The following is a 22,123-nucleotide window of genomic DNA, read 5'->3' as shown; positions in this document are numbered from 1 at the left end:
TAGCTTGATATTTACATCAAATTATAGGATTGTTTATGAGATAGCTGTCATGCCAGGAGTGTTAGTTCCTGAAATTATTCTCAATTTAGACCACTTTCAATAACACTGCTCCTCTATGTTTAGAAAACTGTTTCAACTTGTGAAGTGCTTTAGTATTCCTTTTTTTTTTTTTTGTCTACAATCATCCCAGGAAATGCAGAAAGGAATATGATCACCCAATCAGAGTGGAAAGGTAAAAGACTTGAGAATTGAAAAAAAAGTTGTATCACTAAAATCTGATTCTTAATTGCTCATGTTCCTCTCCTTGATTTTCTGATGGAGCCTTCTTATTTTCTGCTCTTGAGTGTGTGTGTGTGTGTATATATATATGTATAATTCACTTAGAAACAAAATTATTCACAGTTCTCAAAGGCCCAAAGAGTCTTCATGAGATTTACTTTTTCACCATCTTGGATTTTTGTTTTATCCAAGCTTTTCTTTTTTAATGTTTAGTTAATATTTTCTTCCTCAGGTGAAGCACTTCACTTCCAGCTCCCAACTAAACAAGCAATATCCTCTAAGGCTGATATTACGAAGCCTCACAGATGCACTAGACGGGGAAGGGCTCTCGTATGTTGGATTTGCTCCCTGAGGCCCTGAGACCTTTGCTTTTTATCCTTCCTCATCACAGTTACAACCTCCAGCACAGTCCCTGTGTGGCCGGGTGCCAAATGGGGTGTCCCACATGGCTACACAATCTGCTGGTGTTTCTATGAACCAAATGAGCTGAATTTCTAATTGTTCATTGTAAAATCTCCATTCATTTGATTGAAGACCTTCCCTTGCATTATTCATCTGTTCGTTTTTTTCTCAGTCATTTCAAATTGTTCACAAAATTTACTTTAGCCTAATTCAAGCATGTAAATATTATCTAATGATATGATAAAAATTCCCTCATTTCCTTTTTTCTCAATTATTGTATAAGCAATCATAATATTTCTAGTAATGAAAAATATTCGAATGCTCATTATATTGGGACTCTGATCTAAATGGCCAATCCATTTCCCCATATGGATTAGTAACTTCAGTCAAGCTTGTTTAAATGTTTCACAAACATGTTAGTTTTGTCACATTCTGTGATCATGATTTTTTCAAGCAAGTTCCCAAAAAACCTTCCTTCAAGTCTATGTTTCAGGTGCTTCTGGTCAATCCATGTCCTTAAAGTCTCATGAATCTTTCTTTCCTCAAATTATATATATAAATATACATGTATACATGTATGTGTGTATATACACGTGTATATTTACCCGTATATATACATACATGTAGATTATTTGCACAGCGAAATGTCAAATGTATTGGTATACTGTCTTACAACAGTGTTATTTCTCCAACGATACTTAAATGTCCTTCAGCAGATGAACCATAATTTATGATTCTATATTCTGAGAATAGAGTAGAGACTCAGATAATAACTTTTGCGCATGTATGTGGCAGGAGCTACCCTAAACATGCCAAATGACATGCTCTTAAATTGTAGCAAAAGTCTGTTCAGATAGAATATATAAAAAGTATTACTTTACAGGTGAGCAAACTGAGGAATAAAGAAGTTCAGTCACTTGTCTAAAGTCACAATTAGTAGGTGGCATAGCAGTTTGCCAAGGAAGGTAATAAACTACAGCACCTTAGTAAATGCTAATTAGCAAAGTGCCCTGAAACTCAGCCAGTTTCTCCATTAAACACCCACAGTAACCCTCAACTCTCCACTCATCATAACTTAGAAACATTTCCTGTTTTCTGTTTTATAGAATGATAGCTTTCAATTCAAAGTCTGTTTCACAGATGTAAAGAGACAAAAATGACATTTACAGAAGTTTTGTTTTAACACATCAAGAGAATAGTCCTCTGCACTGAGAAAATAAAGATGTTAATATTGAGGAAAACCTATGTATTTTCTTCTTTCTTTAACACTCCCTGTGAAAATATGCACATGATTATTTAGGTGTGACAATGCTTCATCAAACTAAAGTTTTTAGATTTCCTCAGGATTATCAAATTGAGCGAGCACAACTTACTTACAACCAAAATTCTCCTGCTTCGTTAACATGACATTGTCAATGTTAGGCTCTAGGTTCACAGCAATTGACGCCCATATTATGCATAGCATGCATGCATATTTGACATGAAGTGGCAGGTTAAATGTAGAGTCAGCCTTTATGTGTTTCTAAAAACAAAATATTCTAAAAGCAATATTAAGTCCTTCAATATAAACAGAAAACTATGACAATTCCAGCCTGCCTTCATTGTTCTCATGATGCAGGTTCATATATACAAAACACCAGCATCCAGATTGACACATGGGGCACTTCCTTTAAATACAGCCCATAGTATCATTTGTCTGCCAGCTGTTCCAAGACAGAGTTTACTTAACAATCAAAAGCTGCCAAAGCACATACATTAACTTGCAAATCAGAAAAACAATAATTCTCTACCTGGAACTCATCAGAAAAGAATTCTATGAGGTTAGTTCACTTCCAATATTTTTATTCTTTGATCATTAAGCATAGTGTTCTAGAGAAACAGGAAGGAAGCTTTCAAACATATGACAGTAAATATCTTTCCATCTCAGAAAATACACTGCAATTTAATTGCTTTCAACCTTTCTGTCCCCACAGAACGTGGCTCTCTTTGGCCCTCTTTGCCCGAGCAGCACATGCATTGCCCTTGTGTCTCCATGATTCTCTGCATGCAGTAAACATGCCAAAGAGAAGATTATTTCTTGAATAAGAATTAGAGCCAGCTTTCTTTCTTGACCTGCTCAATGTAAACACAAACTTGTCCACTGTTTTATATCAAACTGTTTTCCCCATTAACACAGTGAAATTAACGATGAGAATTGTGTTTAAAAATGAATTTGTGCTTAAAATAATAAAAAAAACAAGACCAAATATACAAAGAGAATGAGACACTGGTTGCCATAGCGTTGGGGGGGCGGGGGGAGAAGAAGGAAATGAGGAGATGTAGGTCAAAGGGAATAAAATAGCAGATATGGTAGATGAATAAGTTCAGAGATCCAATGTACAATTTAAGTACTAAAGATCATAAAATTGTATTTTATTAGCGAGTTTGTTAAATAAGCAGATTTTAGCTGTTCTTGTCACATAAGAAAAGGAGCTATGTGAGGTGACAGATATATTAATATGCTTCACTATAGTAACCATTTATTATATATATGTATCTCATAACGTCATGTTGTAAACCTCAAATACACAAGATTTATTTTTAAATGAGTTTGTGTTTAACAAATGACCAAAAAAACCCACAAAACTTTAGCACTATCAAATAATCCTCCTTGCAAAGAATATAAATCATTGGTGAAGATTTATAGAAATGTCAAATAAAGGAAAATAATTTTTAATTATTAATTTTTAATTTCTCAACTACAACTCCAAACATTTTTGCTTGAATTATTAACTTTTCAAATTATATAAAATTTGCTAATGTTTAAATAACATTTATGACTATGACCTTTTATGCTCTGTGTGTTGAAAAGGTCAAAACCTAGGTGATTAAATGCTAAATTTACACTAGGGAGAAAATAATTTCCCTATTATTTTTAGGGAATATTAAAAGTAGCTAAATCCAGTTGAAGCTCGATGTCATCTTCTCATAAATAAAAATATATGTTAGAGGGAATGATTCCCTCCTAGTTACTGAGGAGGTCTCTGTAAAACTAAACCAAAACATTAATTCACAAGTTAAATCTCTAACATCAGATAATTCACTATTATACCAAAAAATATACATAGAAGAAACCACAATGTTAGCTATGTTTTCCCTTATGAGAAGTAAATGGCAAGATGGCTACTAAAGTTTAGATTGTTAACATAAAATATTAAATAAACAGAAACATAATGGCTGGGCTCCACAAAGAAGCTCTTGTTGCATTTGAAGTAATTGCTTAGTAATTAGGAGCAAAGGCCTAGAAATTGGATCACACTGAATCATTATAGAAAAAGGATTGAACAAGCCCTTGTGAAAAGAGGTCCCTGCTATAAGATGACACACCCATGTAACTCATCTTTATGAAATATGAAAGAATCATGAAGCAGCCAGTAACATGAATTAAACATCAACATGCCAAATGAATTGTTGCAGCCTCCTGATTTTTTTTTTACGATCAGTCATTCTGTTGCTGTTCCTAATGCTTCATTTAGAATGCATTCCAATGTGGATTTCAATAAGCAATTTTAAAACGGACCACCCTGCACTGTGATATCAAAGTCTGAAGATTTCTGAAGCTAGCTCTGTGAATCATAAGTGAGTCAGCAGCCTCCCACAGGCCTAACAACCCTCATATTCCCTCTCAAAAACGCTTCTTCTGCAGGAGAAGCTAAATGGACTCCTCATCCTTATTTGCAAAAATGCAAGATGACTTGAGCACATGCAATCCATTAGAATTCACTCAATGTGTTTCAGGTCACCTGTAGTAACAGGGGAAGAGAAAAGCCCATCGCCTAGCTCATCTCTTCTGTCTGCACATCTGTCTTTTCTACTATCTGTGGTGCATTGTCACAAAGCCTTGCATCATCCTCCCATGTCTCTTGACCACAGCAGGGAAACAGTCACCAGCCTCACCAGCATTTACATAACCTTCGTGCAACTTAAAACTGAAGCTTTGACTGAAGTTACTTTTCCCATTAATGCAAGTAATGGGAGAATAATAAACATTATTTCTAGATCTAGAAACTTCACAAGAAAACATCTTTATCTTCTAGTTCTATTCTTATTTAATAAACACCTTCTTTATATGCAACATATGAAAAATTATCATGCCAATTCTCCATCATATTTCCCATGAAAGGCATTCACTTAAATATTTAGGGGGCAAATCAGTATGCAAGTTCTCTTGAGCACAACAGAAATTTTGGTATATTTATCTTATGTATTAGACAAACAAAAGTAAATGCTACTTTTATATACACCCTATTTTTCCTGGTTTTTATATAGATTATTACCACTTGGAATTTTCAAGTGAAGTTATAAAAATTTCAGAAAAAAAATTAAAAGTGTCTTCAAATACCCAATTCCAAATGCCCACCAAACACACACAGAAAATATTGCGTATTTTATAATTTTTGCAGGTGGCTGATTGCCATATTTTTATTTATTGGCTTTAGCCTTAGATTTAACCAGAATGAGGAATGAATTAAAATATATGTGCAGAGGGAAAGGTAAGACTATACCTTCATCCAGGTATTAAGAGGAAAACAGCCTCAGCAACTAATGTTAAAATAAACATTATATGCAAGTTTCAGAGAAATATTTTCTGACTAAGTGATGGTCACATAGTAACACACCTATTAAATCCTAGGACCTGAGTTTGGGCCTTAGGGATGGCCTACATCTGACCCAGGTCAGGTTCTTCTGACTATGGATCTAAGGAGGACCAACAATCAATGTCCAAACGCAAAGTTAAAGCCAGGAAACAAACAATCTTGCAGAAATAATAGTTCGTAGAAAGAGTACAGGACTCTATTAAGAAAGCATCAACTGGAGACAAGTATATAATAAATACCAAAGATGAAGCAAACAAAACCACAACTGTGGATCAAAAGACCAGACGAAGTTCATAAAGTGATTAATGACCTATTTAATGAGTACCATACTCCAGTCTACCTGTGAATACAAAAGAGGCTGCCAAAAGCCTTTGTTGTTTAGGAAAAATGGTTAAAAAGTTCTGTTTAAAGATTGACACTCTATATTCAATTTCTTACTCTGACATTGCAAGATTACTCAAACAATTACCCTAAAATGGGAAATTGTTTGGGTTTTCCTATTCACAATAAGTGAAGCTTAAGAAGTGAATATGACCTGATTATAAAAGAGCCCCTATTGGCACAGGGACTAGTAGGAGGGGAGAAAGATAATGGAGAGGGTGATGGGAGGCAAATATGATCAAAGAACACTATATATGTATGAAAATGCTGTAATGAAACCCACTAAAAATGTTTTAGAAGGGGAGAGGAAGGGGGATATGAAAGAGTAATAAAGGGGTGAATTTGATCAAAGTACACTATATGCACTTATGATAATAACACAATGAAACCATTTTGAATAATTAACTTATGCAATTAGAAAAGAAATTAATAATACACCTTCTTCCATGTTAGTACCAGGGCTCACACTAGAACCTTTTTCTGATTCTTTCAACTACATTATTCCTAATTTTTCATAAAGGTCATGCAAACAACTTTGGAATATTTTGAGAGTAGTGTACACTCACATCTGCTAGGAGTGTGCTAAATGGTTTCTAATTGTCAACCCCGCTGGTCTTCTTTATGTTCACTCCTCTGAAGTACCAGAGGGGAAGGGCGTGGAATGAATGGTCAGAGGATAGCACTGACTCCATCACAACATCTTTTCTCTTCAGTGGAGACAATCCAGGGAGTGCACAGAGCTGGGAAGCCCAGGGGAAATAACAGGCTCCTGATTAACCAGCTCTCCCTGAGTTTGTAACACAGCCACCAGCTAACAGATTAGACGAAAGGAAGGAAAAACAAGCTGAAGGAACTGAAAGAGAGTCAGAGGACCCGAAGGGAACACAAGAAATCAGAGAGGGCATGAAGAAGAGGGGCATAGGCATTGGGAAAAGCATGATGGAGTTTAAAAACAAAAAAAGGAGCATGTGGAGTTTGCAATAAAACGTAAAGATCTGCCAGATGTGGCTGGGCATATCTGTAGTCACAGCAGAAGTATATCAAGTTCAAGACCACCCTAGGCTATGTAGCAGGACGCTGTCAAAATAAGTTTTTGCTTTGTTTTTTAATGTGAAAATTTACTTTTGGAAAAGAAAAAAAAGAGCTCTTTACAAAAGAGCAAATTCGAGTTCATATTGGGCTGCATAGTAAGACCCTGCCACAAAAACAAAAGGCTGGGATGTGACTCAGGGGTAGGCCTCTTGCCTAGCATGCCCAAGGTCCTAGTTTGATTCCCAATATCACACACTAATAACAATAATAATATTGGGACATAAATGCAAATGGGGAACTGTCTAGGGGGGAGGGGGACCAATGAGAATGGGGAAAGATAAAGGAAAGAACACTGAGGGATTAAGAAGACGGAAGTATGCTAACTTCCAATATCAAGACAGCATGAAACCACCAAACACTAGAAAAGGGAGGCAGGGGAGAGGAGGATGGAAAGACAAAGGAGGAAGTAAGGTACACTGTACTTATGTATGCAATTCCCACCTTCAAATCCCCTCATATTATTGATGTATGCTAAGTCAAAACTAACATATTTAAAAGAATTTTTAATCAAAAAATTTAAAACACTAATAAATAAATAAATACAAAAAGCTATATTATCAACTTAGTACTATTAAACTTTTATAACTGGATTATAGGACATAAATCATTACTGGTTTATAGGACCTACAAACTTAATGCATGATATTGTCAGTTCTCTAGCACTGATTCATCCTTGAGTAGAGGACTAAATGTAATGTTAAGGTGGTATGTACTCCTCAAGTTCAGACTGAAGCTCAAGTCGTGTGATGTTGTCTGTAGCTATGTTTATTACCATGTTCTTTAAGTTCATGAGGAGTTCTTCATATTCATCCAAAATTAACTTTTCTAATTTGAAAGTAATATATGCTGACTGAAGAAGAAATTGTGATCATTTGTTCTAAAAATTCAGAAATCTGAAATATTTTGAGTCTGAGATGTTACAAAGAGATGGGGGACATTGCTCAGTGGTAGAGGAAGCTCTGGGTTCCATTCCCCAGCACAAAAAGAAAAGCAAGAGGTTAACTAACAGCATCATATACTCTCTCATCCTAATTTACAGACTGTTTATTTTATATTTCTCTGCTGAAGTCTCTTTTCTTTGAAATTGTCCTAGAAAATTTCCAATCACCTTTTAAAGTTAAATTCAGTATTTTCATCTCTAAAAATTCTCCAGGATGTTATACAATTTAATCAATTGTCAAATGGGTATTTTAATTTACAGCAATTATTTCATTGTCATGCTCTCCATTAAAGTTTAAGCTTCATAGGGACAATGACAGTGACTACACTTGAACATAGTAGGAACTCATTAAATGTGTAACAAATTAATGTTAATTCTGTTGCATGAGTAAGTCTCTTTGTCATGCCGTCCTCCTTGCATTTCTCATTGTCACTATGTTTATAGACTTTTTTGTCCAGTACATGGATTACTGCAGCACCCTATTAAGTGATCAACCACACTCTGGCTTCCTCTGCCTCCAGAATTTCCAGGGCTCTTTTTTCAGAGTAAATATTAATGCATGATCATTTAAAACATCATCAAACTTTCTTTTCTAAAGTGGGGTGCCTGTGGTTCAAGCCTGTAATCCGAGCTACTTGGGAGGCTGAGATCAGGAAGATCACAGTTCTAGGCCAGCTCAGGCAAAAAGTTCACAAGACCCCATCCCAACATGGGTGTGGCAGTGGGAGTTAAGTTGGACATAATGGTATGCTTGTTATCCCAACTAAGGGATAAAAGAAGAGGATCATGGTCCAGGGCAGATTGGATAAAAAGCAGGAACCTATCTCTGAAACAACCAGAGCAAATAGAGTTGGAGAGTGGCTCCAGCAGTAGAGGACCTGCACCACAAACAGGAAGTCCTGAGTTCAAACCATAATATCAGCAAAAACAATTCTTTTCTGATTATAAAATTAGTACCTGCATATTGATTAAGTTTTTGGAAAACAGCAAAAAAGCTACCTTACCCTCTGAAATGGCCCAAATTGCAGGGGAGGCATAACCTGACCTTGCCTAGAAGCACTCATCTAAAAAGAAACATAAAATATTGATACATCAAGGAAAAATTATTAAAGATAATCTATGAACAGAGGATCATTTATTCCAGAAAGAAACACATGTTTTACACTACAATATCCCAATTTCTACACAAAATAACTCTGTGAACTTCAACAATTTAAACAACCTCTCTATTACCTCATCTCATATAGTTATGAAATTCCAATTAACCAAGACAAATAACACTTAGAGCAATGCCTGGATCATACCAAATTAATAATTAATAGTTAATACTATTTACTGTTTTAAAACTGTTAATATAATCCAGTAAAATAAATAAATCAAAGACAAACATTACTACATCATTTCAATAAATGTCTTCCCAAGTACTTTACTAACATGAAAATTTATTTTTGATAAACAAATTAGTAAGTTAGAAAGAAAAAGAAACTTCCTTAATATACATAATCTAATAAGTATGTGAAAAAATAATGGTGAAATACTTTAAATATTCCACTTAAATCAGATACAAAAGGAAAGGTGTGCACTCTCAATTGCTGAAAGATCATAGTTGATGTATTAGGACAAGAAAAAAAAGGTGGTGAGCACAGAGAAAGGAAACAAAGCTTTTATTTGCAGATGTCTACAGAACAACCCAACAGAATAAGGATATATTAGATTAACACAGTTAAATATGAAAATCAATGCAAAAATGTAAAGAAGTAAAGTAGTATGCAGTGAAGTAGAAATCAGAAATATGACTAAAACTATTAAAAAGAAACTCAGCTTCATAAATAACCAATTGCTTTACCAAAACACACCAAAATATCTCATTACACATCAAATCCACAAAACTTTTAAAGTATTTACAAACACTATGGGAGAAACATGTATCTCTGAGAGTCAATTGACATGTTTTTCAATATGAAAACTACCCATTCATTGTTAGGTTTCTGTCACAAGAAATTCTGAGCTATCCACAAAGTAGTATGTTCAAGGATGCTCACAGGGACATTATTTAAAATAGTAATTAAAAGGAAACAATGTAAATATTTATATCTAGTAATTTAGTTGATGGTATAGTGATTCCACAGACAATGCAGAAGTGAAAAGATGGAAGGGAAAATAAATGAATGAAATTGTAATGAAAGGAAGGATCTTAAAATCTATAATGGAAAAGTAAGTCATAATAATGCAGAGTATGAACTTCTTCCATGTGTATATGTAAAAAAAATTTATGACTCGATTCCACATGCATGAACAATGAACACTATTTTAAAGACACATGCAAACTGTTCACAGTAGAGTGGGTAGAGGAAGTAGAGAGTCTTGTGAGTCATAAGAAGTGTCTTCTACAATTTATTTTGTATACAGTTGAAAAACTGAATATTTTGCATTTATCTTCTAGTTAGTAGTATTGCAAAATGATTAGTTAAATTCTTAAGCTCTGGGCTATACATTTTGGGTCTTAACCCTGGTTTGGCTGTTCATGAAATGATATGAGAGTTACTTCATCATTTAAAAAATTAGTATAGTAGCAGTTTATAACTAATAGGGTTCTTCTGAGCACTAAAAAGGTCTTACATACAAAGTGTGTTTATAGCAATGCTTGGTACATAATTGATCTTTACTAAGACGTTTTTGTGTTGCACAATATTAATATAATACTAAGAACTAAAGTTAAAGACCAACAGATATTATATTGCTAACTGGCAGCCTTAATATTCTCAAGAAGGAATAATTACTTACATTGGAATAATAGTACCCTTAATACAGAATTCCAACAAAAAAAATCATTTGTTCTACATAAGATTAAAAAATAACTTTCACTTTAATGAAATTCTATGAAATGTTTAATGTGTAATTTCATTACAAAACTACAAGCCTGGAATGATCTATAATTATTTGTCATCTTTATGCTCTTATTAAAATCCCTCTCAATATTTTTTCCTATATTTAACAATCATTCTATTACTAGAAAAAGAAGAAATAAATCAACTGATATTTAATTTTGTATATTGAATAAATTCATAAGAAGCTTTAAATGTGTACCTGATCTACATTACCTTTAGTATGTATTTTTATGTAACACAAAAAATTGCAGTTACAGCAGCAAATATCTTACACATACCCTCTGCTCCAGGATAACATTCTCAAAAATAAAAATACAGCAAGTAGCCATTCACACAAAAATAAACAGTGACCTATAAAATGTATGCACCTTCCCTGTAGCTTTTCCTAAATTATTGGGTAATTTGAGCCTAACTATTCCACCACAAATTTGCCCAATCCTCTAGAAAGTAGTGTGAGATTCTCACTGCATTTAAAATGTGTGAATCAATTCTCAAATAAAAAGCCTGAATAATTAAATAAATTGAGTGGAACAAAGAAAACAGAAGTAAATTCAATGAGGAGAATATCCTATATAAGATTATGGCAACATATTTTAAGAAGCAGACTTTTTTATATTTTAATCTTAACTAAAATAAAATAGAATAATTTTGTTCAAATTTAGAGTATGATTTGCAGAAAAGTATCTTGTGAACTATTTACAAAATCTTAAATATTTGGTAAGTTTTTTTGAGGATTTGCAAAGGACTTAAAATAATGGGTGAATCAATGTCTAGAATCAAGGGAATGCCTTACAGTATCTTAAATATTCTTACATTTTGCTAACTTTTTTAAAAAAGGAAGACTACAAATACAAGTAAGAATAATATATATAATTGAGAATTGAGTAATTTATAAAATGTTCATAGCTTTGGTATACTGCTGTTTAACTCTTTTTCTGTTGGAAAGAGGCTTCAAATTTAAGTGATTATAGTCAACAACTATTTATTCATTGTTTTCAGTATCTTATTAATAGCTTGGCATTCTGTGTTAATGAAAACCACACAGTCCACCTACACATTCCATACACTTACAGACCAGGAGATTGCACAAGATCAGTTCTTCCCTCAAGGAAGCCTCAACCATTGTGATTTACTTTTAGGAATTTAATTTTCTGTGCTGTCAATTCCCCCTTTTTAATTGTTACAGGGTCTCATAAATAATGCATAATTTTATTAAAACACATCATATTGCCTTGTGACATAGTAGGAATTGGCAAGTAAAATGTAATAGTCTTTGACCTCAACCCACCCAATTGACATTAATAAAAAAATGAGAATTACGCTTACAAAGATGACTAAAAGGGCCTTTACACTGAGGCACTAGTAACTCCCTAGCTAATGTAAAGAATGTTTATCTCTTTAGGTGATTCCTATTCTACTATAATATTTTCTATTCAGTTTTCCAGGGGTGGAATTATATATTTGGTGAATATATATATATATAATTGGTTTTTCACCAAATAAGTCTGTACATTAGAAAGTTCAGTGTACTTAGACATTTAAAAATAAAAAATATGCAACTGATGTTTCATTTGCTTCTATTTGGATATATCTAGGGAAAATAAGTTATAATTTAAAGAAGAAAACCTTGATTTTGATCACGCCAATATTTTCTAAGGAAAACCTCAAAGAAAAGAAAGCTATTTAACACAAATTATATTTCCCATGGGAAGCCCTCCTTCTGTTGCCATCTAAAGGTTGGCAAAGGGTCACTTCACACGAAACTGGACATAAGTGACATTCGAGGCAAACCGGTTCCAATATAGCTCACTTCCCAGAGAACATGACACTTCTTCTCCACGGCAGTGTAAATGTTTTAAGGTCAGAACACAATGCTTGTCAAAGTGTCTGTTAAAAGACAGGTAATTTAGGGAGTCTCTGACATTTAGAAGGCAATCATGCTTCCAAGGTCTTCCCTCCTCCAACCTGACACCTAATTAAGCATCAATACAAAACAATACAATTGAACAGATGTACTAGTCATTAACAGGAATTACCCACTCCCCTATCGAATCAGAATGCACAGAGAGGGCTCTATTTGTAATAGGTTGACTTAATCGCCTGAGAATTCCCCTGAGAAATGTACAAATGGATCAAGACATCCCACACATGCACATGAACACCCCACAGACAAACACTGGCACTCCTCAGCTTTGATCCAAGCTTTTGTCACTGTTACATCCATCTTTGCAAATGAGAATTTATGGTGGTTACAATCAGTACTAGAAGATCAAATAAAAGATGAAAGAATAAAGCTAAATGAAAGGCAGCAGAATGCAGATCTAGCAACACCCTAATAAAAATTTTCTATATGGCAGTGTTTTTCACAGTGTAGTTATTTACACATTGTAAAAACCAGGGACAATAAAGAAAAAAAATTCAGAAAAATCGCACACCAAAAAACAGAGCACTGAAGAATTATACCTTCTGGCAATTCACTGTGAAACATTTGTTTTGTCACAAGCATCTGATTCATAATTACTGCAGTTCTATGGTTTCTTGATTAAATCAGCCCAGAACATCATTAAAGGGAACTCAGAAATTCCGAAATATACCAACCCATTCTCCTCACATCATTGTGCAAGACAGAGAATGCAAAAAACTGACACATTGTCACTGTATCTGTCCCTCTGATTGACATCCCTTTGGCTATGTGTATACTATGTGCTGACTTTGATGACTCAGTTTACCCTTATGAACACCTATCTGATCAAATTCCTACTTAAAGTAGAAAATGAAGGGTTTCTGTAAAAGGTTAGTACATAGCTGGATTTAGAATTTAGAGGACAGATTTCAACTTCCTAATTCTTAACCACTAAGGGCATGAATGTGAAAGAACCTAAGAGATTTATTCCGAAGAATGTTATATTGGATCTGAATTTCTAGGGGTAATGCAAATGAAAAAAAATTGGTATCCCAACTGAAGCCAGAGATATGACAGATAAAACAAATAGAAGAAAATATATAAGAATCCAACTTTCAAATATGACTAACACACACACTCAGGACAGTTAGGTGCACCACTCTTCTATCTATCCTCTCTATTGCACACTGGAGGTCTGTGGTAACACAGAAAAGTGTCCACTTAGGACCCAGTCACCCTAAGTCATACTTAAGCCAGTAGATAATGCAAAGATCAGTGTGGCTCCTGCATTCCAGGTTGCAGAGATGACATCAGCCTTAGCATTCTCAGTTATGGCAGAGATGTCCCAGTCACAACAGCAGATCTCTCCTACTGGAATCTCAGGTGCCCAGATCAAATTCCCAGCCACCTTAATGACAAGAGAATGAGAACGCAGGTGAGAATGTGTGCCCAGCTCCACTCATTCTCCTCCTACACAAAATGGTCCAGTCAGTTGCCCCAGCTCCATGGCGCTCCCATCCTTCAGTCTTTTCACAGTGCATTACCCACACCACAAACAAGGCCACCTAACCCAACACTGCTTTCAAGGCTTTTCACAATTCTATATATTTTATCATCATCATCATCACCATTATGAAGTTAGCAAGCTTTCCATGTTTATTCTCTTCTCCACAAAGATGCAGGTTTTTGTGGGCAAGGCATGTGTGGTACTTCACTGTATTTAACACAGTACTTAGTAAATACACCCAATGCCCCTCCCCTACCCTCAGTGTCCTCCCCTCATATTATTTATTACATTGTGTACTGTCTTAATTGCCTACAGCCCTAAACAGTCTGTCTGTGAGGTCTCTAGGGTGAAAATCAGTTACTGGTGACTGCCTCAGGCTCCCAGGCACCAGGAGGAAACTTAATGACTAAAAAACACACTGGCTGCCCATCAGTGGGATGAGACAACCTGTCACTGTGTCTCTGTGTCAGCAAGAGCTAGTGGTACAGAAAATAAACGTCACAAAAGGGACCTTCAGGGCCTGGGGCACCCTACCTCTTATGAAATATGAAATATCTGTGGGGTTTTATCCTGAAAAAAATTATTTGTATGATTTCATGCAATTCATCACCTTGGGAGGTTGGTAAGAAAAGTAGTTAGATCCCAAACATTACCAAATGTAGTTTTAAACTCTCTGAAATATATTTTTAAATTAGTAGGAACTTTTATTGGATATTTTTCCATCTTGGCATATGTCTTAAGCAGTTGAATACATACCTGTCACTCACACACTAGAAATGAAACAAGCTTTAATCCACACAGCCACACTCCTACATTTTGCCCTATTGTTGTAAGTATAAAACATTTGGGAAGCTGACAATGACCCCATAACGCCCAGGATTTTCAGTAGATACTGTCCTTACTTTACTTCCAGAGTACAAGACTAATGTTCTTTTGAAAGAGAAACCACCAAGAGGTAAAATACAACCTTTGACTACAAACTGTATTACACAGTAAGCAAACAATAGATGTTCCAAAACAGCAGGCATCTTATTAATTCAGTAGGGTGAGTTAAACTCCTCTCATCTGAAATGATCAGTTTTAAGCTTCTTTTCCATGCATACGTCCCTTTGTCTAATTTATAAGAATCCGTGCAGGTTAGAACCTTGGGTCTGTAAACGCATGCTTACATCCCTTCAATTTTTTTTTTCCTTACCACTAACCTTCTCAGACACTGACAAGTAAAATATTTGGCTTTCAAACAGATTTCAGCTTGCAGTTGATAAAAGTGAGCTATATTGAGCAATGCCAGCTTATACTTTTTAAGAAATCTCTCCAGCAATGGAAGAAAACAGAAACAAAACCAATATAACTTTAGAATAAAATGCTGAACCATGAAATGGAGGGTTATTAATTCTCTGCCACTTGAAGATTGTCTTCCGTTCTTTAGCGTGCTGAGATAATTACATACATGACACTGCATTACACATGCTGTTTGCCTACTTCAGAACTGCTCTCTAATGCAAATATTATTGATTGAAGCTTCTTATGCATCATGTTAAAGTCACAAAATAAAATTAACTAATTTCCACTAGCACTAATCCATTATTCAAACTTTGTCAAGGAAATTCTAGATGAGTTGTCCAAATCTGCCAGGTTCCACTCCTAAGAAAAATCGATTCTTTTTTATTGGGGTTATATAGTCAGCATTTTAAATCTAACATCTTGTCTTTCACCAAAAATTTAACATTCCGGTTACTGATTAAAGCTTCAGAGTTGCTTTGGAAAGTATTAGATTCTCTTTTTTGTTGAGATCAGAATTGTTACATCAGATCAATGCAATTGTAGCCATCTGTTGTTCATCACTCCATGTTAGCTTGTCCCTATTTTATCTTAAAAAATAGTATGGCTAATATGGTTTGATAATTTGGAGGAAACTGTCAAAAAATGCAGGCAAAAAAAAAAAATCCCATAAAACAGTAAGTGAGGGACTATTTTGCCTTTCTCCCCATAACTTGAAATTGTGTCTCTTCCCTTCTAAGTGGAAGCTTACCTTCTCATTGAGCTCTATCTAAAGGAAGTATTTGATAATCTTATTGGTTCACACTTGAAATTCTGATAGTTTGTGAACAGTAATAGTCAGAAGTCACCATGGGTTAGGGCAGGGACCCTTTATGACAGGCAATCACTTTCTTCCACTTTCTGCTTTTTGTAACAGGATTTTTTTGACCTCAGACTAAAATGTTTATGTTCTCCTTCTCATTCCAGTTTTGAAAATTTGGGTAGAAAAGTAGAAGTCCAGTTGTGGACCTAGTCTTCTCTTCTCTTTTTTAGCTATCAGCTTTAACAAATGCCTGAGTATTCTGGTATGAGATTACTGGTGGCTAAGTAATTACTTCCAAACACAGCGCTGGACTATTTGTTACTTACAGAGCTTCTGTGAAATTAGTACTTCACCCCCTGATCTATGCACCTGCATAGCTAGCTCCTTTAAAAGGTATAAAACAAGAGCAGTGTTTGGTAGAGATTCATACATTTCTAGATCCTTCTTTGTAACACCAAAACATTTTATTCTCACCTTCCACAAGATGAAATCTGAAGTTCACTTAGCTGAAAATAAGATTGGCCTTCATATCCTATATCATTGAATATACAACCACAGCCACTAGGAGGTCATGACTATCTGGATCCAGGTAAGATTAAAGAAAATTGTTGAAATGTATGGCTGACGTTGAAAACAAAACAAAACAAATCCCCAAAGGGCATCTAACTCAAACTCTCACCCAAAGTATGTCTTCTAAATATTTTAAACTTTGACTGACTGATCTTACTTCAGAGTTCAGGTTCAGAATCAAAAGAACTAAGATTTCCTACCATGTGCAGCCTGTGTGATTCTCAGCAGGTCACTCGGTCCCCTGGAATCTTTATTTCCTTACACATAAAACAGAGTTGTTTTTTGCATTTACCTTATTTCATGGATGTTGTGAGAATTAAATATTAGATCAAAGAGCACTTATTCCAAGACAATGTAAACATTTTTTCTAGTCTCTGTTCATAAGTCTTATTTAGGCTACATTCTGAACTTAAAAGAATGTTTCTACCTCTGTTTTTTGATTCTTCAACTACAAGAAGTACCTTCTCCATCCTTCTATGAAATATATAAAGATTAACTCATGAGTGTTATTTTCCTCTTTTCCCTTATATATCCATCCTGCTTTCTCTCTTCCTTCTTCCAATGTTTTTTAGTTATAATTTTGGTTTTATTTTTCCATTATTTTCCATTAAAAATCTTTAAGTCTATTGGACTATATCCATAAGCTTGAAGCAATATTTCTCCCCTTTAAATATGAAAAATATAAAAAGGAATTGGTGCCATGCTGTACTCTTTCACCTTCATAACCCAGCTTCTCTGCATGACTGCATTATTTTTAATTTGCCAATATTCATTTTGTTTATATTCTGCTCTCCAGCTGCGACTATCCATGTGTCAGTAAGTTTCTATTTGTCATTAAACCGTGGTACTTTTTGAATCTCAGATTTTTTCCAAAGAATAGGATAAAATTAAAATAGGAAAGTTAGTTGTACTTCTGATGGGAAAGGTATAAAAAAAGTCACATCCAGTTAGAGTAATAGCAGCATGTGTTTCCAGATAATCATATCGACTTTCTGTCAATAGTTATTTTATAGCAGAGTACAAATAGAAAGATACCCCATTATTGAATACTTTGTAAGTCAGAAGACTTGATCAATTGATTTTTTATGATCTAGAACTATTATGTAAAGAGAATCTCACTAATACCTCCAATCACCCTCTTAGCACGTTTTTTACAGAGACAGGCAGCCAGTGAGGGGGAATAGTATCCATTTAATAGGCATCTTGATCAAACACCTCAATTTTCACAAACCTCATATCTCACCAATGACTACAGTACATAAATATTTTTTCATTAGTTGCTGATGCATATTAATATTTTCCTGATAAGCTACAAAGTCTATGTGGACTCCAGTGTCCTAGAGAGAATACATTCTTCAATTACTTTTAACTACCATCATTATCAGTCTGGTGAAAATAAGCAATACTGATGGGAAACAATTTAAAAAGACATTCCTCTGCAGTTTAGATTTTATGTGGATCAAAGCTATGCTGTTGAGACACAATAGCTTCAAGCCCTGCAAAATTACTTTTACTAATTTTGGCTTTGTGATTTTATCTTAGCTGTTATGTTTTGTTTACAAAATCCAGTCTAACCATTATTAGTCCTTTGATAACCCATGAACTGAAAACACACGGGAGCACTTTGTGTGGAATCCAAGCACCAGGAAAAATACTTGAGCTCACCTATACAATAATTACATTGCATCCACACATAAATTTTACATCATATTTATTTCCCTTCTAACTTTGGTTTTTAGGAAACTCAAGAGTGAAATTAGCCAGTCAATTTTTAATCAATATGTAACATCTTATGGTTTTTATATTTGTTTTCAAAATATCCTGCCCTCTTATTTGCATGTACCTTTTCCCTGTCTTTAACACTTTATAATTTTTATTTTCAATAATACTGTTTGATAGTCATTTAAGTCTATTTCTAATGGACTTATTTTATCCATATCACACATAAGACTATTTTAAACACACACACACACACACACACACACACTGGACAGAAAAAAAGTTTACTGATTTGAAGAACTCATCCTCAAAACAGGTACAAGGAACCCAAAAGTAATAGAAACAAAGTTCAAATTGAAGCTGGGTTACATCCACACAGTTCTAAGGAGAAAACAAGAACCTCCAGTGGATAAGTACATATGGGGAGAACTCTTAAATTTAGGGAAATTTCCTGACTTTCTGATGGCCAGAGTTTTGCCCTTTCCTTCTAAAATTCACCAAATCTAAAATGAAGGAGAACCCAAGCAACCAGACCCTCCTCAGCTTTGCATCTTAGAGCCCTCTGTCAAGTGGTGATGTCACTCTGAAGTGTCCCTTTGTTCTCTTTGTCTGAAGTCATTCCCAGATTAGTTTGTGCTTTGCTCCAGCATGTTTCCCAGCAGTGCTCCTGGGCTGTCCCATTCACTTCTGACCTGCACATGCTCTTTTCAAGTGTGGCACCAAGAAGGGCTGAGCTGAAACAGAGGCATGCTAGCCCATTCACAAAGACCATTCAGACAACTGTTAGGGGAGGGGCAGTGGGCGGGATGGCAGCCCTCCAGAGAAGAAAGGAAAGTGACCCCTTAAATCAGAAAATGACCTTCTATTTGTCATCAGTTGTATAAGTAAGTGTAAGGGGACCACCTCCTCCATAATACGCTTTGTGATGCTGTAAATGTTACATAGTCTAAAATGGTGCTTCTGAAAAGATTAGATGAATTATTGGTATTTAAGACTAATTAAGTGACATGTTTAGATATCTAGAAGGGGTATAAAATGCATTGTATAGCTGATGTCCATAAATATTTACTGTGTTCCAAAAACAAAAAGGTAAATATCTTTGGAGACATTTCTGCATGAAATCCTATCATGTAGCAAGAGAATTGCAGATGACTTAATAATTCGCTCCCTGTATGAACTTTGGGATTCAACCCCCATTTCTATTTCTATTGAAATGACTCTATGATTCCTTCTAAATCATCCATTCCATAATAATAAAAGGACTAACTCTGGTGTTTTATTCAGTACTCTAAAAGTCAGCAGAAGTTGTGAAATTAACCACTAGAAGTAATCTAGTGGTAAATCTACATTTACCAGCTAAAACACAACCCTGATCAGAAAATCCATCAGTATTCACGTTGGTTATATTCTCTGACAGACAAAGTTACGGAAATAGTGCTTTAGTTTGGTTTACTGAGATTTCAGGGCCATTGGTCTATTCCAAAAGAGAAAAATTAACCGTGGGGTCAAACTTTCCATCCCATGGCTGCTCATAGGCAAGACTGCCAGCTGTACCATAGCTGCTCTGTACTAAAACCAACTCACCCATTCAATTATTCATAATAAGCCCTCACTGGGAAGAGACAGTACTGAGGAGAAATGGAACAGCAAACACATAGACAAAGAAGGAAGAGGATTTTTAATAGCTACAAAAGAGGAGAATCACAGAAGAATGATGCCATTTAAAACAAGAGATAGAATGTACTTGGCTCTAATAAAAATGGACAGCATCTTTGGAGTTCATACATACACAATAAATTAGAAGCAAACGTGTCCAAAAAAGCATGCATTCAATGAAACACTGAATGACAGAAAGCTTCCAAGAAAGGCTACTGCTTTGGGGTTACTACCTGAGCTCTGCTCTGCCCTTCACCCATCTCCACAGCAACTTTGAGCAATTTGCTTAAATCCACCTACTTTGAATTAACTATATTTGATATTAATGCTTAGTTACTAATATATACATGCTTCATTCCCATTTTATTCAAAGTTTCTTTTAATACAAAATAAGATATCCCATGTCAACATTAGTAAATATTTATAAAATATCTATTTACAAAAAGACAGGTGGATAACCAAAATTTTACACATTTGTAAACCCAAATGATTTTTTTAAAAAACAAACCAAGGCAACTGTTGGAAGAATATGGAAGTATATATGAGGTATGTATCTATAGTTGATAGTCAAGTGTGTTGAAAATATGAATGGTTGCAGAGTGGCTCAAGTGGTAGAGCACTTGCTTAGCAAGTGTGAGGCCCTGAGTTCAAACCCCAGTATGGCAAACGAAAAAAGAAAGAAAGAAAGAAAATATGAAATGGTGAAAGATATAGAAAAACTAGTTCTTTTCAATTATAGTCTGCACTTAAATTTGTCAGTGATCCAGTTTAATTTGATACTGCTACAACTGCTGAAGTTCCCATGGGTATTTTGTTTTGGGTTTGAATGTTGTAGACTGAATATTGCTCCCTTCCAAAATTCATATGTTGAAGCCCTAACCCCAGGGTGACTATATTTGGAGACCAGAATTTGGAAAGTGATTAGGGTTATATGAGGTCATTAGGATGGTCTTTTCATTATGGAATTAGTAACTTTATAAGAAGTCACTAATTCACTAGCACAAGAGAACGCAACATGGAGGTATCTGTCTGCAACCAAGAAGACCCTCACCAGGAGCCAAATCAGTGCATTTTGATGAAGTTCTCAAGAACCAGGAGCAATAAAAATGTGCTATTTAAGTCACCCAGTTTATGGTATTTTGTTATGGTATAACTCTTAGTATAAGCTCTCAACGTTTAATACAACTGGATAATAAAAGTAAAATACAGATCACTGATGGTTAAATGAACACAAAGAAGAAAAAATTTTGTCCAGAAATAATTTGTTTTTCAAAATGAAATAAATATTGCACTAAAATGCCACAGATACAAGAAGTTTAAAGCTTCTGTTTGCCTTACATAAGAATGACAAAAAATGGGCAATTATAAAAAGTTCTTTCCACTTTAAAGCGGAAGTTAGGCAGAAATTTCATTTACTAACACAAATAGCAGAGATGGAGCTCTTAGTCAGTGACTGTTGATGCAACACACAAGGGAAAACTTCAGGGCATGATGTAAGAATCAATTAATGCATGTAGATGGAGCATAAATCACAGTAATGTATTGAAATGCTCTCGTACCCTTAACCCTGCTAACATCCAGGCTTGGCATAAATGTTTTCTGTTCTCTGTGCATTAATGGCTCTCTGCTCCTGTGTTCAACAGTTCTTAGGCAACTTCACTATTGCACACAAAAAGGAATCTGAGAAACGTTCACCTGGACTGCAAGGATCATACGTTGCTCAGCTTGTAGCTTCTCTTTCTGACCCTGATAACTGGCTACCCAAAGAGCTGAAGTCTTCACTCCCACTGCTGGAGTAAGAGTTCAGAATCTCAAATTGGAACAGAACAGAACTGACTTAGGGAAGGAATTATGAGTTCTTTAGAGAAAGGGAAGTTTCCATACATACCTCCACTTCCACAGCTCCATCCTCTACCACCTACCTACAAACGTTTCCCACTGAGGCTCTAGATGAGTACAGGAGCACCACTGTGATGCCAAGTAGAGCTGGTGCAGTTCTACTTCAAGTGTCAGTCTGCACAGTGTGGCTTTACCAACCATTCTAGGAACTTGTTTTCATGAGAAAA

The 22,123-nt window shown here is 35.1% G+C and overlaps 1 protein-coding gene across 6 annotated transcripts in view; it reads right to left on the bottom strand.

The window, feature by feature from the left end:
• Nucleotides 1-22,123, bottom strand: part of Cacna2d1 (calcium voltage-gated channel auxiliary subunit alpha2delta 1) — a 437,884-nt gene that overhangs the window by 358,951 nt on the left and 56,810 nt on the right. Inside the window, exons 1-2 of one of the 6 annotated variants that reach the window (XM_074064874.1) lie at nucleotides 13,771-13,893; nucleotides 8,736-8,795 (exon numbers count right to left, since the gene is read on the bottom strand). The exons of the other annotated variants lie outside the window; for them this stretch is intronic. The gene's annotated coding sequence lies outside the window, so the exon portion shown is untranslated. Of the gene's footprint in view, nucleotides 1-8,735; nucleotides 8,796-13,770; nucleotides 13,894-22,123 lie in introns of those variants that run through there. 6 annotated transcript variants of the gene reach the window in all.

The sequence above is a fragment of the Castor canadensis genome, chromosome 2 (genome assembly GCF_047511655.1).
Source record: "Castor canadensis chromosome 2, mCasCan1.hap1v2, whole genome shotgun sequence".
NCBI lineage: Eukaryota > Metazoa > Chordata > Mammalia > Rodentia > Castoridae > Castor > Castor canadensis.
This window is presented reverse-complemented; position numbering and strand designations above follow the sequence as displayed.